Source organism: Cervus elaphus, chromosome X, assembly GCF_910594005.1.
Source record: "Cervus elaphus chromosome X, mCerEla1.1, whole genome shotgun sequence".
Taxonomy (NCBI): Eukaryota; Metazoa; Chordata; class Mammalia; order Artiodactyla; family Cervidae; genus Cervus; species Cervus elaphus.
This window is the reverse complement of record NC_057848.1, coordinates 73,117,943-73,133,203: the sequence shown is the minus strand read 5'-3', so window position 1 is coordinate 73,133,203 and position 15,261 is coordinate 73,117,943. Positions and strand designations below refer to the sequence as shown.

The following is a 15,261-nucleotide window of genomic DNA, read 5'->3' as shown; positions in this document are numbered from 1 at the left end:
TGCCCATCAGCAGATGAATGGATAAGGAAGCTGTGGTACATATACACCATGGAATATTATTCAGCCGTTAAAAAGAATTCATTTGAATCAGTCCTAATGAGATGGATGAAACTGGAGCCCATTATACAGAGTGAAGTAAGCAGAAAGATAAAGACCATTACAGCATACTAACACATATATATGGAATTTAGAAATATGGTAACGACAACCCTATAAGCAAAACAGAAAAAGAGACACAGAAGTACAGAACAGACTTTTGAACTCTGTGGGAGAAGGTGAGGGTGGGATGTTTCGAAAGAACAGCATGTATATTATCTATGGTGAAACAGGTCACCAGCCCAGGTGAGACAAGTGCTCGAGCCTGGTGCACTGGGAAGACCCAGAGGAATCGGGTGGAGAGGGAGGTGGGAGGGGGGATCGGGATGGGGAATACGTGTAAATCTATTGCTGATTCATGTCAATTTATGACAAAACCCACTGAAAAAAAAAAGCTGAAGGAAAAAGCAAAGAAAAAAAAAAGAAAATGATGTTATGCTAAATAAATCTTTTGTCTTTTTGAAAAACATTATGAAACCAGCAAACATCCCTTTGCATTAAAATTTTTCAAAACATGATTTCAAAGCTTCCTAATATTCTCTTATAGAGGAACAGAATTTGACACTTTCTCTATTAGTGTACATAGTGCTTCCAATTTCTTGTTTTAAAGCTCCCCTGAGAACAGAAGCTGAGTCTCCATCACAAGGCCTTGGATTAACACTTGGCACTTAGCAAATTTCAGATATTTGTTAAGTGAACAAGTAAGTGGATGACAGTTGTATCTTTGTCTGCATCTCTCACGGCTTCCATAGATCCCCTAGGACAGAAGGATTAAATTAAAGGGTATAAATATTTTGGGTCTTCCCAGGTGGTTCAGTGGTAAAGAACCCACCTGCCAGTGCAGGAGATGTGGGTTTGATCCTTGGGTTGGGAGATCCCTTGCAGAAGGAAAGGGCAACCCACTCCAGTATTCTTGCCTGGAGGATCCCACGGACAGAGGAGCCTGGAGGGTTAGAGTCCATGGGGTTGCAAAAGAGTTGGACATGACTTAGTGACTAAACAACAAAAAACAACAACATAAACATTGTTAGGGCTACTTCCCACAAAATGTCATTTTGCTTTCCAAAATAGCTACAGTAATTGCAGTGTATATATATATAGCACAGTTTCTTTATTCATGATTCTGTTGGTGGGCATTTAGGCTGTTCCTATATCTTGGCTATTATGAATAATATTGCAATGAACATGGAAATGCAAGTATTTCTTTAAGATCCTAATAAGATCTTATTTAGATAATACCAGAATTGGAATTGCTAGTAGTTGTATTTTTAATTTGGGAGTTGTAGTTTTTAATTTGGTAGTTGTATTTTTAACATGGTAGTGGTATTTTTAATTTTTTTTGAACTTTCATACTGTTTTCCATTAATTTACATTATTGCTAAAGTAATATATGTTCATTTTAAGAAAGTAAAGATAATAATAAAATAGAAGTTTGTGTTTAAGAAGTGAAAAGCCTTGCCCCTTTCAGGCCCATCGTCAAGAGGTAGAGCCAATGTTAGCAGTGTGATGTAAGCCTTCCAAAGGGAGTTCCTAAAAATGTTTTTATAAAGAAACCCAAGTCAAAACACTTCACAAAAAGAAAATCTGAGGCCCAGATACCTAAACTGCTGAGATGTACCAGAGGTTTAAAGACAAATTACCACTGATCTTTCAGTTCAGTTCAGATCAGTCACTCAGTAGTGCCCGACTCTTTGCGATCCCATGAACCGCGGCACGCCAGGCCTCCCTGTCCATCACCAACTCCCGGAGTTTGCTCAAACTCATGGCCACTGAGTCGGTGATGCCATCCAGCCATCTCAGCCTCTGTCGTCCCCTTCTCCTCCTGCCCTCAATCTTTCCCAGCATCAGGGTCTTCAAATGAATCAGTTCTTCTCATCAGGTGGCCAAAGTATTGGAGTTTCAGCTTCAACATCAGTCCTTCCAATGAATACCCAGCATTGATCTCCTTTAGGATGGACTGGTTGGATCTCCTTGCAGCCCAAGAGACTCTCAAGAGTCTTCTCCAACACCACAGTTTAAAAGCATCAGTTCTTCTGCACTCAGCTTTCTTTATAGTCCAACTCTCACATCCATACATGACTACTGGAAAAACCACAGCCTTGACTAGATGGATCTTTGTTGGCAAGGTAATGGCTCTGCTTTTTAATATGCTGTCTAGGCTGGTCATAACTTTCCTCCCAAGGAGCAAGTGTCTTTTAATTTCATGACTGCAATCACCATCTGCAGTGATTTTGGAGCCCCAAAATAAAGTCAGCCACTGTTTCCACGCTTTCCCCATCTATTTGCCATGAAGTAATGGGACCAGATGCCATGATCTTAGTTTTCTGAATGTTGAGCTTTAAGCCAACTTTTTCACTCTGCTCTTTCACTTTCACCAAGAGGCTCTTTAGTTCTTCACTTTCTGCCATAAGGGTGGCGTCATCTGCATATCTGAGGTTATTGATATTTCTCCTGGCAATCTTGATTCCAGCGTGTGCTTCTTCCAGCCCAGCGTTTCTCATGATGTACTCTGCATATAAGTTAAATAAGCAGGGTGACAATATACAGCCTTGACATACTCCTTTTCCTATTTGGAACCAGTCTGTTGTTCCATGTCCAGTTCTGACTGTTGCTTCCTGACCTGCATACAGGTTTCTCAAGAGGCAGGTCAGGTGGTCTGGCATTCCCATCTCTTGAAGAATTTTCCTCAGTTTATTGTGAGTGACACAGTCAAAGGCTTTGGCATAGTCAATAAAGCAGAAAGAGATGTTTTTCTGGAACTCTCTTGCTTTTTTGATGATCCAGCAGATGTTGGCAATTTGATCTCTGGTTCCTCTGCCTTTTCTAAAACCAGCTTGAACATATGGAAGTTCACGGTTCATGTATTGCTGAAGCCTGGCTTGGAGAATTTTGAGCATTACTTTGCTGGTGTGTGAGATAAGTGCAATTGTGCAGTAGTTTGAGCATTCTTTGGCATTGCCTTTCTTTGGGACTGGAATGAAAACTGACCTTTTCCAGTCCTGTGGCCACTGCTGAGTTTTCCAAATGTGCTGGCATATTGAGTGCAGCACTTTCACAGCATCAACTTTTAGGATTTGAAATAGCTCAACGGGAATTCTATCACCTCCACTAGCTTTGTTCATAGTGATGCTTCCTAAGGCCCACTTGATTTCACATTCCAGGATTTCTGGCTCTAGGTGAATGATAACACCATCATGATTATCTGGGTCGTGAAGATCTTTTTTGTACAGTTCTTCTGTGTATTCATGCCACCTCTTATTATCTTCTGCTTCTGTTAGGTCCATACCATTTCTGGCCATTATTGTGCCCATCTTTGCATGAAATGTTCCCTGGGTATCTCTAATTTTATTGAAGAAATCTCTAGACTTTCCCATTCTATTGTTTTCCTCTATTTCTTTGCATTGATCACTGAGGAAGGCTTTCTTATCTCTCCTTGCTCTTCTTTGGAACTCTGCATTCAAATGGGTATATCTTTCCTTTTCTCCTTTGCTTCACTTCTCTTCTTTACACAGCTATTTGTAAGGCCTCCTCAGACAGCCATTTTGCTCTTTTGCATTTCTTTTTCTTGTGGATGGTCTTGATCCCTGTAACTTTTTCAAAAACAGGACCAGGAAACACTTTCCAACTCATTCTATGAGGCCAGTATTTCCATGATGCCAAAAACAGACAAATATTTCACAAGAAAGAAAGCAACAGACCAATATCCCCTATGAAGATAGAAGAAAAAGTCCTCAACAAAAAAACTATCAGTCCAAATTCAGCAACATATAGAAAGCATTATACACTTACAACCACGTGAGATTTATTTCAGGAATACAAAGTTTGTTAATTTTGCTTAAAAATTAACTCAGAAAGGATCATAGAACTAAATGTAAGGGCTAAAACTATAGTCTTTAAAAGAAAACAGTAGGAATCTTTGTGACCTCAGGTTTGGTACTAGTTTATTAGTTCTGACTCCTGAGCACAAGCAATAAAGGAAAAAATAGATAAATTATAATAAAATCATCAAGATTAAATTATGTTTTAGTTTCAAAGGACATCATTAAGAAATTGAAAACATAACCCACAGGAAGAAAGAAAATATGTGCAAAACATATCTTATAAGGAGCTGATACCCAGAATATATAAAGAACTCGAACTTCCCTGGCAATCCAGTGATTAATATTCACTCTTCCACTGCAGGGAGCTTAGGTTGATCCCTAGTAGGGGAACTAAGATCTCACATGCTTCAGAGCACAGCTCCTTGCAAAAAGAACTCTTAAAATTGAACAATAAAAAGACAACATAATTATAAAATCAGCAAATACATGGATTAACATTTTTCCAGAGAAGATGTACAAATGGCCACTTAGCACATGAAAAGATGCTCAATATCATTAATTATTTGGTAAGTGCAAATCAGAACAGTGAGGTATGATGTAATACCCATCGGGGAAGTTCCCTGATAGCCATTAGGATGGTTATGATAAAAAAAAAAGTGCAATAACTAGTGTGTCGGTGAGGATATGGAGAAGCTAGTAACTTTATAAATTGCTGGTGGGAATGTGAAATGATACAGCCATTTTGGTAAAATTCAGCAGTTCCTCAAAAAGTTAAAGACTGAGTTATATGACACAGCAATTTCATTAGGTATATATCTAAGAGAATTGAAGCCTATATCCAAACAAAAATTTGTACACAAATATTAATAATTGCAGCAGTCATAACCAAAAATTGGGAACAACTCAAATGTCTATCAACCAATGTATGGTTGAACATAATGTAATATGTCCCTATGATGGATTATTATTCAGCTATAAAAAGGAATAAATGCTACAAGATGGATTGAACCTTTAAAACATTATGCTGTGAAAGAAATAAGACACAAGGACTATACTGTATCATTACATTTATATGAATTTTCAAAAATAAGTAAATCCATAAAGACAGAAAAATAGATTAGTGACTGCCAGAGACCAAGGGGAAGGTGGAATTAAGGATTTCTGCTAATGGGCATGAAGTTTCTTTGAGGGGTGATGAAAAGTTTCTGGAACTAGATCCTGATGATATTTGTATAACTTTGTGAATATGATTTTTAAAAACTGGTGAATTGTCATTTTTGAACAGTGAATCTTTGGGGTGGGGAATGGGATGGAGGTTCAAGAGGGAGGGGACATATGTATACCTATGGCTGATTCATGTTGAGGTATGGCAAAAACCAACACAATATTGTAAAGCAATTATCCTCCAGTTAAAAATAAATAAATTAACAAAAAAGGTGAATCTTATCACATGTGAATTATATCTCACAAATGATGTTATTTTAAAATTAAATAGTAAAAATTACTCTTTGAAAAAGAATTTAAAAGGTAACAATCAGTGAGATATTTTTTAAAATAAGAGTTTTACTTTCTCCTACAGGAGCAATAATGTTTTGAAGGAGAAACACTGTTTCTTCTAATATAATTTATGGTACAAACTGCAAGAGAAAATCAAGGACCAGCAAAATGTTTCTTCTCATTCTTTTTTTTTTTTTTTGGTCAGTTCCCTCCTTCCTTCCTTTCATCTTCCCTCTGATCCTCCCTCTCTTTTCCTTCTTCAAAAGAAGACAAATTTTCCATATATCCATAACATACACCTACTATATGCTTGAGCTGTGAATCTACTTTTTGGTTCACAGATATCTCTTTAAAAAAAAAAAAGAAGAGGGTATATTTTAATAAAAAAGTACATAAGAATATAAAGTGATACTTACTTATGGTATTTAAGTCCCAATATGTTATATCAGATTTAATTATACCATATGCATTTTGAGCCTTCACTTGAATAATGTAAATATCTGGTGGTGTTAATCTTGAATAAAAAGAGCATGAAGAACCATTTTTACTTGTAGAATTACAAGTATCATTTTCATGTAAATAACACCTTTGAAGGAAAAAATGATTCAGCATTAGTTTAGTGCAGCAGTTTAGAAACATAAGCATATTTAATATATTAAGCATGTATTTGGTAGCTTCCTTCTGGGTCTCTCTTGAGAACTATATAGTCCAGAAATTGATGTTTATCTCTCCAGATTCCTTCCTCAGCTTCAAGGAGAGAGAAAAGTTACCATGGAGACCTCCCTGGGAATCCTGTAAGTCCATCAAAAGTTATAGTCATATAACATATTTCCTATTGGTAAGAAATAATGAATAGGCTCTTGAAAATCTCAGATTCTAACCTTGAGAACATATTCTTGAAAGAAAAAAATAAAAAGAATTTGTTAAATAAATTACAGTAGATACATAAATAGAATTTAAAATGATAGTTTTTACTACAACTATATTTAATGATATGGAAAGATGCCTGGTACTCTATTAATGGTGAAAAAAGCAAGATGCATATTATATAAATAATGACTACATTAATATGAACTTACATATTTACATAACTCTTCTTAAAGGTGTCTAGAAATGCCTTCATTAAAATGTTAAACATTGTTACCTTTGGTGGTGGGATTTTGGGTGATTTTTTATATTCTTCATATTTTTCAGATTGATTTTTTGGCCACTGGTGTACACTGTTTTCAGAAATCTCATTACAATTAGTTTCTTAGATAGATAACTTAAACCTTATCAAGCTATAACTTAATGAAAACAACTACACATATTGTAGGAATCAAGGAGGTGGCTATTGCTATAGTCCTCTAGGGACTATGTGGGAGATGAAACAGGCTGAGACCAGAAGAGGGGGCCCACTTTGTAAGGATTTGTAAAGGCAGGGGTGAGGGAGCAGAGCCTGAACATACAGAAATAGAGAATCATGGAATTTTGAAAGCAGAAAGGATCTCAGGGTTTTCCATGGTTATCATAGAGTGCAAAAATGGCCAACAGGGTAATGTAGTGTAATGGTTATACAAGCATCCTCCCCTCCCTCTTAGCTTTAGATCCTACCAGTATGGTTGCAAATAACCAAGATATCACCCCAGCCACTGGATGCAAATAATGGTTATCTAGAAGCTATAATTGAGAAAACATATTACTTACTGTCTAAGCAACTTGAGTCAGGAGTTAAAGTGGGAACCTCTGCCTCCTCCCCTTACTCTCCCTGATGGCACAAAAGCTCCCATACTCACGAAGTTCTCCTGACTGTGTAGATATAAAATTAGCTTCTTTCTCTGGACTCCAGGTGCAAGTAAAATTTTTCCTATAGTAGAAGACACAAGAAATGTTCTCAGGCTTAGTTGGCAGGTCTAGAAAACTACACAAACACAGTAAATTTAGTGCATGATAAATATTGCCAGCATTGAAGAGTTTGATGAAAACAGATTAATCAAAAGCTGAACTTCTTGGTAAGTTACTAGGTATAACAGGTTCTCCTTATCAGGGCCATGGAAGGAATCTAACTCCATCTCTGCAGTTAGTCCCTTTAAACAGCTAGATTTCTACTTAGAAAACACTTCTTTTATTTTTATTCAAGGAAGTTCCTACCAGATAAGAAGTAAAAAGTCCATCACTTGTAGCAAGTAAAATATTGGAGCAGGGGAGTAAAGGTTAAGATGGAGCAAAGAACTCAGATATCAGCCTTCTTGGGTGCAACAGTACAAATACGCATGAGTCTGAGGAACCAAGGTCATTTGGGCTGGTGGCCTATTTCACCAGGCATAGTAAGTCTAGTCGGAGCCTTGTGTACCACTTAAGCACCAACTCCAGCATGATATGCAAGTCCTAGCACTGCAGAGGGTGGGTTGGAAAAGATCTTCACGTAAGCTCTGAACAGGTGAGAGTAGCAAGCAGGGATTCAGAAGTCCCCAGTATCTCAGGGTGAGGAACTGGGGGTGGGTATAGATGTGTGGGGTTGGTCCAGGCCTGGGATTCAGAAGAGATCAGGCACGTTCAGGGTGTTATGGCTGTAGATCAGGCCTGGGATTCAGATGAAGAGGCTTCTGTGCACAGGGGGATGTCAAGACCACAGGCAAACAGCTGGGGCATGAACTTCAGGAGTGGGTTTGGCAATGATACCCCAAAGCCCACGCAAAGTTGGCTGCCCAGCAGCAGATAACAGAGAAGGGATAAGACCCCAGCAGACCGCCCAGAGGAAAACAGAGGGAAACAAAGACTTGCTCACACAGATTTAGGAGACAAGGACTCTGAAGTTACGTAAACCCTCTCATATACCTAGACACCACCCTAGGCAGGAGTAGGGGGACAGGCAGAAGCTCTGGAACTGCACACAGTTACCCCAGAGAGACTGAATCAGCTGAAAAACACTATAAATCAGGAGAAACTGAGACAATGCTAACAAATATAAGTGCTGCCCATGTTGTTCCCTTCCTCAGGCTTGCCTGGCTTTCCAGGCGAGCAGGGACTTTTTGAAAACTGATTAGCTTAATCATAGAAAATAAGGATGCTATAAAATATATCTGCATATCTGACTAATGTATACATTTCAACTCTTCCAGAGGTAACACCTTCTAATAGGAAGTCAGTAATAAACGGTTTCAGAATGGGTTGTATTCACTGCTTAGATTTGGGACTTTTGGGATTTGTATATTCATTCATGGGCTTCCCTGGTGGTTCAGATGGTTATGAATCTGCCTGCAATGTGGGAGACTGTGGTCTAAGAAGTGAGAATTGTCCACATAGGTAAAGCGGCCCCTGGGAGTGCCAAACAAGAGTGAAGGAGAGCAAGGGGCCTTCATGTCATGTCCACATTTCCAGCTTTTTCCTGAGACGCCTTCCTCTGAGTCCTGCAGATGAGCCTGATCCTGACAACAATTGCCAAGGTCCAGCCCCAGCAGGACCAGGAATACCCAAGGGATGAGTGGCGTCGGCGAGGAAGAAGACAGACAGACACACAGACACAGACGGTTGTGTAGAAGAGGTAGCTTTTTTTAAATTTTTTTTTAGGATAGCTCAGTTTTTATAGAATGAATATTACCTCACCCTTAAGTCACCACATATTACATCAGATATTGGTTTGTGCTTCTGTCAATATTTTTTCACATGTTTTTCCCCTATGCATTCATCTAGAACATTTCTGATTACAGGGTTTATACTTAAATGTCCCGTACATAGTCTTCTTGCCTCAATGGCCTAACATTCTCACTCTAACAAAAACAATGTTCCACAAACCTCAGGTATAGTGTAAATTCTTTGGACAATAAAACAATACATGGGAAGGGTCACAGTAACATGTTTGACATTTCTGAGAATAGTACCACAAGAAAAACCTGATATTTTTCTTTACCTGAAACCACAAAATCTCAGTTTACAATGATTAACTATTAAACAGCAAAAACACCTCTAAAGCAGCAAAACATCTCTATTAGTAGTGAGATAATGGCAGTGAAACTGGTTAATATAAATCTTCTATTAAAATCCTATATACCCCACTTTCTAATTTTACAAAAATACCTATAATATCCCGTGTTGTTTAAAGAAAGGGAAACAATGAACAAATAGCAGCAAGGAAATAGCAATGATGAAAACCCTTTCAACCAAGGGGCAAGTAAACTAAAGCAGTATATCTACTTTTTTTTTTTTTAATGTAGATTCCATCTTTCTTTTTTCCATTTATTTCTATTAGCTGGAGGCCAACCACCCCACAACATTTTAGTGGTTTTCGTCACACATTGACGCGAATCAGCCATGGATTTACATCAACCAAGGAGAAAGTAAACTAAAGCAGTATATCTACTTCTAAATCTAAATACCTCTACACTTTTCTATTCTAGAACATTATAATCTTTTAAGCAATCAGCCAGACGATACCTGCGGCCTTTTCTTCTTTGACTTAATGTTTATGGTCGTGTCCTGAGCCAGAGCAATCATGAGCATTTCCAAAGAGGCTTGGATTTTTCCAGCGAGGCCTTATTACTATATATTATTCTTTCTAAAAATTAATAGAAAGCCCAACAACAGTAAGACAGAAGGAAGAAAGGGACATACTGGGCCCCTGGAACAACCTCGAGGGGAAGAGCTGCCTTGCAGGTTCCTTTCTCGTCCCGGTGGCTCCGGAGGGGACATATTGGGTCCCCGGGGCAGCCCCATGTGAGGAAGAGCTACCTTGCAGGTTCCTCTCTCATCCCATGACCTTGTCACGGACTGGGCCCATCCCGGCGGCTCCGGACAAACAATTAAGGCAATGACTTTCTATCTGTGCTACTTGCATGCTGAAAACCATGAAAAAGCTGGTGATCTCCAAGTCTAACTGCTTAAAGGACCAAAGTTCACTGACCTGAACCAAAGAATACTACATGTTAAGTGGAGATCAGAAGGTAAACCAATTAGCCCAGTAATTCCTCAGAGAGCCCATATAGCTTGAAAACCCTCCCTCACGAATCCTCAGGACAGCAAGCAGAATATTAACAGATGCACACTTCACAACTGTCAGTGGGACAGGCAAAATTCTACAAGAGGGTGAGCCAAGGGTTAGCCAACAATGTCCCCAGGGGAATGGCTTTCACACTGACCGACTCACTCTCTGGCTCAGAGATTTTGGCTGCATGTGTTTGTGTGTACATGTGGGTCTGTCTTTAGTCCTCTGGCCAAGTTCCTTACAAATAGTCATCCAAAACTAGCCTGCCCTGCACCTCCATTTTGCTCATACCAGCACATGAACTCTCAGCAGGATTTCAAAGTTGATCATTGGCTGGAAAACAAAGAAATAAGATGCCTTTCCCTGTCTCCTCAGAATAGTCTTTAGTTTTGTACTATTCTCATTATGGCCCCCTACGGTCACATTTGATTTCCACCTTCATTCTCAGTCTGTCTTGCACAGGCTGATTCCAAAGACAGCCACCAAAAGAACCAGTGTAGAAATAGATGGGCAGAGGAGCCTCGGACACGACTGAGGTGACTTAACATAGCACAGCACAGGAATAGATCCTTGTGAATCTAAATATATCCCCATCGAACCATGGTGAACTCTGGTCTTTACTATTCTTCCTTGAATATCTCTCTTTAGCTCTTTCAGAAGCTTTGATTAATATCTATAAAAACCATAAGTCAGAGGGGAATCCAACCTCTGGTTACCAGAACCATCAGTGTCATCAGAAATCAGAAGAGGAAGTAGTTGTAAAAATGATTTTCCTCTTCCCCTGAGCTTTTTTGAAGGAGCTACATTTGTTTTACTCTCCCTGTTTGGTACATGGCAGGACAGAGGTATTCTTGTCGAGGCCACTTGATATTGGTATAGAGAAGGAAAAAATTCTGTTTCCTTTTACTCTCCTAGGTTCTCCAGCCAGCACCCTGTAAAATCAGACTGACAAAAGACAGGTTAATAAGAGAAAACATTATATTAATGCATGCAGTGAAATTACACAGGCAAAAACTCAATAAAGAGTAACTTAAAGAGGTGGTGAGAACTTGGGCTGAAACAGCATCTTAAGACAAAACCAATAAATCTGTAGAGAACTGACAGGGCAAAGGAAAACGAACTTAGGCTTTCAAGGGTGGCAAACTGTGAAAAGGTAAATGTATGTGAGACACTAATGGAGTAGGGTTTACATGTGCAGATCCATCCTGGCACTGATTTTCTGTCTTCCTCATGGTCATCAAACTCCTCCAGGAGAGGAGATGTATAGCAGTCCTCACTTTTCAGAAGTGTCTTCTTTTAAACAAATAAAAGAAGTTCCACAAAGACTTTGCTTCTGCATCTCTTGATTCTCATTTGACTCCGAATCAAAATAAATCCTTATGCCAAAGTGGTATATTTGGGGTTGGCATAGTCTGATCCCCTATGTTGGTGTTACAGAAGAGATTTATGATAAATAAAATGAATGCCCAGGAACATTTCCAGTGCTCATCCGTATTTCCCCTTCCCGGACATATGGGAAGATTTTATTTCCTTGCTTCCTTGGGCATAGCAACATGACTTCTTTGGCCCCTGACATGAGAGGAGACTAAAGCACTGGTACATGATTATCCTTTCTCTCCTCCCTCTGCCCTGCACACCCTGCAAATCCATGTTGAGATGATGAGTCTTAGGCTGGTACAGCCCCCATCAGTCTAGGTCCCTACTTACCGGTGGTGGACATACAGACTTTGTTGTCTTAAGCACTAAGATTTTAGGCTTGTTTATTTTCACGGCATAAACAACTTTCCCTGCCTCATGTGAAAAATGGCTTGCCTGAAAATCCAAGATTTTAGGACTTGGGGGAGGAATTCATTTAAGAGTAATCTTCCCTCTTCTTCTCTTTGTCCTATGTCCTTTTTCTCTATGTCCTCATGACATTCTAACTCTGCATATGATCTCAGGGCATTGTAGATTTGTTTTGTCACAAATGAGGGTGTCAAGGGGAACTGGAATAAAAAGGAAAACCAGATCAGCAAACAGTTTCATTTTTGCTTTCTTTCTTTACTTAAGAGTTATTACTTACAGCCTCAGTTATCTGGTGTGGATCCCACATATCTGAACTGCCCTAACTTATGTAACTGCAAGTGAGTAGCAAGGCTTATACATCTGTTGTCCTGCCTATTTGTTGGCACCTAGTGTGCCTATTTTAAGCCTTATTCAACTTACCTCTAATCAGAATATAAACTCTTCATCAAAAGACTGTCACAAACATTATATAATTGTGATAGAGCAATGAAGGGCATTTTACCTCTGTTCTATTTTTCAAAAAACCCCAAGAATACTCACAGTACTCTTCAAGACTGCCACAGTCATGAGAAAAAAGGGAAGACTAAAGAGCTGTCATCCACCAGAAGAGACTAAGGAGACATGACAATTCAGTGCAATATGCTACCCTGAATTGGATCCCAGAATAGAAAGAGAACATTAAGGAAAAACTGGTGAAATCAAATAAAGTCTGGAATGTACTTAATAATCATGTGTTAATATCAGTTTCTTTGTTTCAGCAAGCATACGATGCTATTAGAAAATATTAGCAATAAGGGAAACTGGATGAAGGGTATATAAGAATTCTCTGTACTATCTTCACAATTTTTGTGTACATTTAAAACTACAACAGAATGTTTATTTTTTACACATGGACAACTGAAGGCTACATTTGCCCCTCACAAACATGAATCCTTCCACTTGTTAAGAAAAAGCATATAAACATGTTGCTACATTTCTAGAAATAACTATTTCCTCTATTTTTAGAAATAAGCAGAAATATTCAGAATTTTCCTCTAAGAAGGACCAGGAGAATGTTCTGCTCTTGCTTATCAGCGAATTTCCTACATGCAAAAAGAACATTTTTCAAAATTAAAAAGATCTTCTCAATCTCCCTTCTTCCCCTCTATGTCCATATATCTTTGGTGTCTTTGCAAAGATACATTTTGTTGTGAGCAATGCCTTGAAATAAAAGAAGGGCAAGGCTGAGACCGAGGGAAAAATTGTCTAGAAGGGAAGTAGTGTGGAAACTGGAGTCAGTTATACAGGAAATGGTATTAATGAAAGGTAGTAAGAGAAGACTGAGATACAAGACCGAGATACAAGTTGAGGGGAATGGTGTCATGATGCTTATAAGCAGAACTTTAAATTGGACAATTGGAAGCAATTGAGGATTTCTGAGATGGCTGAAAGTGACAGAGACACATAGCCCTACCTGCCTGTATTGTCTACAAAGCTCTGGAGTGTCCACAAGTATAAGCCCAGGGACCTGCAAGGTGGGCCAGGCATGCCAGAGGTCTAGAAGACATTCTCATTATCTCTGGATCACAACTGCCATCTGGGTGACCTCTGATTATGATAAGTTACGGCCTGAATTGTGTCCCTCCCCACAAATCTCATATGTTGAAGCCCTACCCTCTCTCTGCTCTGCATTTGGAAACAGGGCATATAAGGATGTATTAACTAAAATGGGGCCATTACAGGGTGTCCTAATTCAATCTGACTGGTGTCCTTATAAGAGGAGATTAAGATACACAGAGGGATGACCACGTGAAGAGGCAGCAAGATGATGGTCATCCACAAGTCAAGGAGAGATGTGTCAGAGAAAATCAACTCTGCAGACAGCTTGACCTTGGACTTCCAGTCTCCAAAACTGTGAGAAAATAAACTTCTGTTGTTTAGGCTATCCAGTCTGTGGTATTTTCTTATATAGCAGCCTGACCAGACGAATAATTATACTACATGCCTTTTCTACATTTCTAGTGTTCAGTCACCATTTCTTTTAATCTGGTCTTATCTTTTTTAACATAATATGTGATCTAAGTAATACATCTTAGACCTACAAGGTATTATATGGCCTTTAGGCCCATAGTTTTGAGTTGGACCATTGTAGAAACATGTTGATTCATTTCCCTTTATATCCTTGAAATTGATGGCAAATAGTGTAAAAATGTATATATGTTTTTATGTGTGTATCCCATAGGAACCAATGCACACTTAACACAGGAATCACCAAAATAATCACTTACTATTACTCTAAAACAGTGAATCTTGACTTTCAAAGGGCCATATCTCCCTTTGAAAATATGATAGATCATCTTGCCAAACTTGTACATGCATAAGTGTATATCAACAGGCACATACAACCCCACACTAATTCAGGGAGTTCACAAATCCCCCATTGTTCATCCATGAATGCCCATGTCCAGGTGCCCCTTTGTTCTCAAGTTAACAACTCTTATCCAAAAAAGGCAAAAAGAATCACATAATCCATAAAAGGGCACAGGCTGACCTACCTGCCAGGCCAAATTTGCAGAGTAGAGGGAGCATCCACAGTGTCCCACATTGTTCCCAAATAATGCAGGGAGGCTGAAAAGAGAACAGAAAATATCGTCAGTCAAGAGTTAGTTTGCTTCCTGTCTCTCCTCAACAATTCTGTTTCTAGTGACAAACAGATTCTGGGAATTTTGAGGAAAGGTATTTTGTTTTATATATTTTGTATTACATTCTATTTTGTTATATTTATTTGGTTAGCATCACATAGATCCCTCTGTGATTATTCCATTACCCCAGTCAATTATTTTGTCCACAGTTAATTCTACTATATAATACAAAAAGTACACCAGCCAGCAAGAATACACTCCAGAAAGACAGTACTGTCCTCCAGTCTCTGCCTCAGTTCCTGACCACTCCAGCTAAACAAGGCATCTCGTCATTTCCCAAAAGCACCATGCAACTTCACATCTCCATGCTTTGTCCATGTGGTTCCTTCTGTCTAGAATGTCCTTTCTTCCCTATTCCTGACAAAGTGATCCATCTTTCCAGACTCAGCTCAAAGCCAGCCTTCTCCAAGCACCTTCCCTG

General features: G+C 39.0%; 1 protein-coding gene and 1 pseudogene across 3 annotated transcripts in view; one reads left to right on the top strand and one right to left on the bottom strand.

Annotated features, from left to right (window-relative positions):
* Nucleotides 1-15,261, top strand: part of LOC122689685 (probable ATP-dependent RNA helicase DDX4) — a 727,334-nt gene that overhangs the window by 138,906 nt on the left and 573,167 nt on the right. The gene's annotated exons all lie outside the window — the stretch shown is intronic.
* LOC122689367 overlaps nucleotides 1-15,261 on the bottom strand; it is a 52,356-nt pseudogene that overhangs the window by 34,389 nt on the left and 2,706 nt on the right.